The following is a 3,345-nucleotide window of genomic DNA, read 5'->3' as shown; positions in this document are numbered from 1 at the left end:
GTCCCTGGGGTGGCGGCTGCTGGAGCTTGGCTGGGCAGGGCTGAGGAGGCAGTGTGGGGGCGTGCAGCCTTGCTGCACTTTTTTGGAGGGGAACAAACATGTCCCGAGCGGGATGCCACCAGGGGAATGTGCAGGTTTGATTTACAGCCTCAGGACACGCTGCAGTGTGCCAGCATTAGGCTGGTGAAGCCCCGATGCCATGGGACCCCAAGAAGTGTGGGGTGAGGAGGGGGCCGGATCCATCCCTCCGGCTCTGCAGGGCTCGCACAGCTCCTGGGAAGCAAAGGAAAAGGCAGAAAAAGGGGAGCTCAAAACTGGTTGTGAGCAGAAGCGAGGCGCCGTGGCCAGGCGCCCAACGCCCAGGAGGAAGCCAAGGTTGAAAGCGAGAGGGAACAGGAGCTGGGACAGGTGACCCACTTTGGGTGAAATAGGAACCGGCTGGGACCTCCTCCCAAAACCGCCGACCAGCCCAGCTTCGCTCTGCCCCCCTCAACTCACCCGTAATTTATGGATCAGAGGGTACATGATCCCAAACAGCCCTCTTACATCTCTGTCTAAGAGCTGTCTTGTACCCGCTGGAGCTGTGACATGGCATTGACATTTTCCTTCTGCCTCTCCGGGTTTGTGTGCGACTGCCAATGGCTTCGCTTTTTTTTTTCTCCTCCTTTTTTTCCTATGGATGAGCGGCTGGAAGCAACCCGTCCTCTCTCTCTCTCTCCCCAAATCAGCTTTCAAAGCCAAATTTTGTGTTGGGCTTTCCAAAAATCAGAACAAACCCCTGGTTGTCATTTTTTTTTTTGCTGTTGGTTTTGCCTTGCTGAGAACCAAATTGGACACGAGGGCTTTGCAGAATCATAAATAAGTAACAAGGTGATTTCTACTGAAGGGAAAAGTTTCTGCAGAAGGACTCGGTGTGCTTTAAGGATCATTTTGCCCCAAATGTCACCCAGCTCCACCAGCATTTGCTACGGGTACGGCGTTAAGGGTGCAGCCTTCCCGTGCAGAGCTCGTGAGCAGGGTCATCCTGCCAAGTCCCCAGCGTCACCGGTGCCACCAGCTCTCTTTTCTCTCATCTCACAAGGAAAACGAGGCTCTGACTCCACTGACTCCATCCAAATAATACGGTGCAGCTTGCACCAAAGCCACCTGCGGCATGCGAAGCCTTTAATGGTGGAGCATTAGGATTTGCACAGTGCCTGGGGGTGATGGGGACTGGTCCTGCTCCGTTTCCCCAAGTCCTGACACACCCAAGCCCGTTTCGGGGTGCAGAAGATCAGTGCAGAGGTCTTGGTGGCTGATCTGCCTCCTGCAAAGATGCTGTCAGAGGTAGGAGAGGGGGAGCACAGCCCCAGGGGTATGCTGTGCCCTCGGGGTGTTAATGCTGGCTGCTTCCCCGCAGCCCGTCCTGCCACGCAGAGAGGGGTCGGCAAGCCAGGCGCCAGCAGAATGGCATGAAATCCGTGCCAGAAAGAGGGAAAAGTGTGGAATAAGGAAAAGTTTGGGGTGTTTGGTTTCACCGCAGCAGATGGGAAAGTAAATTAATATGAGGAATTTGGGAATTTACACGGGAACCTTGACTGGACCCGCCATCCATCTGGGCTGCCCTTCATCCATCCCTCCGTTCGTGGAGCTCCCGTGAACACCCGTTCATCCGCTGGGCTTCCTCTTCCTGCCCACAGTAATTGTTGGCACAGGGCGTTGCGCAGAGGAAACCAGCTGCAGAGCACCATGTCAATTCGTGTCGGTGCTAATTCCCTAGGAATGATGCTCCGGGGTCTCGCGGGCCTTCTAGGCGCCCTTTTTTATCCGTGAACTGCTTGCAGAGAGCAGGGCAGAGCTTACGTGGGGCTCGCTCAGAGGGGAGCATCGCACCCGGGCTGCTCCCCCGATAAAACAGGACACGGAGAAGCAGGGAGAGGAGGGGTGAAGCCAGCAAGAGGAGCAAGCAGAGCAGAGAGGGAAGCAGAGAGATCAGGGCCAGCACCTTTCCCTACGCCTCCCTCTCTCCCCTGCAGCACGGTGAGCCCTGAGCACAGCGGAGGCTCAGGCAGACACTTCCAGGCAGGAAAAAAGCTGCGTTTCCAGGAACCTTGTAGGGAAAAGAAATGGCTTAATGCTTAACTGCCCTGCCCGCCGTGTCGACACCTTCCTCCCCCCGACCTGGCGTGTTGTAGCGAGCAGCAGGGTACCCCAGGGAGCTCTGCTCCAGCTGCACGCTCATCAGCCAGACGGGGAGCACGCAGCGGTGCCTCACCGCGAACGCTCGCCGTGTTTAATCACACATCTGTGGGTTCAGGCAGGCTTCGCCAGCGCGGGAAGGGACGCGCCAGGTAGCAGCAGGTGACAGAAGTTGCTGATTCTGGTTAAACCATGAAAAACGGAGGAGGCGGAAGGGAAAGGAGGCGGCGGCGTGGGAAGAGGGGAGCTGTGGGCGTCGTGGCGTGGAAATTTCGGGTAGCAAAGCACCTTTGTGTGCACCCACTTGTGAGTGTGCACGTGGAGATGTGCAGACCCGCACGCTGCTTTGATTGCTGCAGGGGGTGCAGGGGGTGCTGCACTCTCTGTGCTCACAGCACCCGGTACACCGTGGGTCTGGGGTGTCCCCAAACGCAGGTCTGAGGTCCTTGTGGGTTCCCGTGCAGCAGAGCCCCACGCACAAGCTTTGAAGGAGGAAATCTCGAGTTTTGTGGAGGTGTTTGCTGAAGTCTGTGTCTGGTTTACTTGTTTGTGTGCAGCAGAGATGAGCAGGGATGCCGTGTGTTAAGCACTGGGGGAAGTCAGGGCTGGGAAATGAGTTTTTTTTGGAGCTTGGCCTCCTGCTTGCAGCACTACGTGCGTGCCCATCCGCCCCAGGCAGGTAGCGAGGGTGTCCCACACCCACACCTCACGCAGGCTGCTGCGTGGGGTGCATCTTGGGCTGTTGCAGAGCCTGAATGGCAAAAAGGTGGCACAAGGTCCCCGCTCGTCCTCCTTCCATCCCAGCCTGCCGACACGGGGGTGTCCTGGCTGGCAGCCCCGCCGTGCCGGCAGGCGGAGGGGACAGGTGGGGTCGGAGGCAGGCTCTGCTCCGCGGCATGGCACAGCTCGGAGCCACATTTGCCTCCCTCAGCGGGAGGGAGGCGGGCGAGGTAACGGCTGCTCTTTCGGGAGCCTGAGCATCCATCTGGTGCAGCGAGGGCACAGGGGGTTGGCACCCAGGAGCTGGCTCTGTCACCACGCGTCCTTGGAAGGGCCAGGGCTGAGCTCTGCCCGGGGAGGGAAGCTCGTCCTTCCTGCTGACCTTGGGGCCGAGCCGTCCCTGCAGAGCATGCAGCATCCCCAAACACGCAGCGTCCCCAAGTCCCC

The sequence above is a fragment of the Anas acuta genome, chromosome 7 (genome assembly GCF_963932015.1).
Source record: "Anas acuta chromosome 7, bAnaAcu1.1, whole genome shotgun sequence".
Lineage (NCBI taxonomy): Eukaryota > Metazoa > Chordata > Aves > Anseriformes > Anatidae > Anas > Anas acuta.
The sequence above is the reverse complement of the archived record's forward strand: the minus strand, read 5'-3'. Positions refer to the sequence as shown.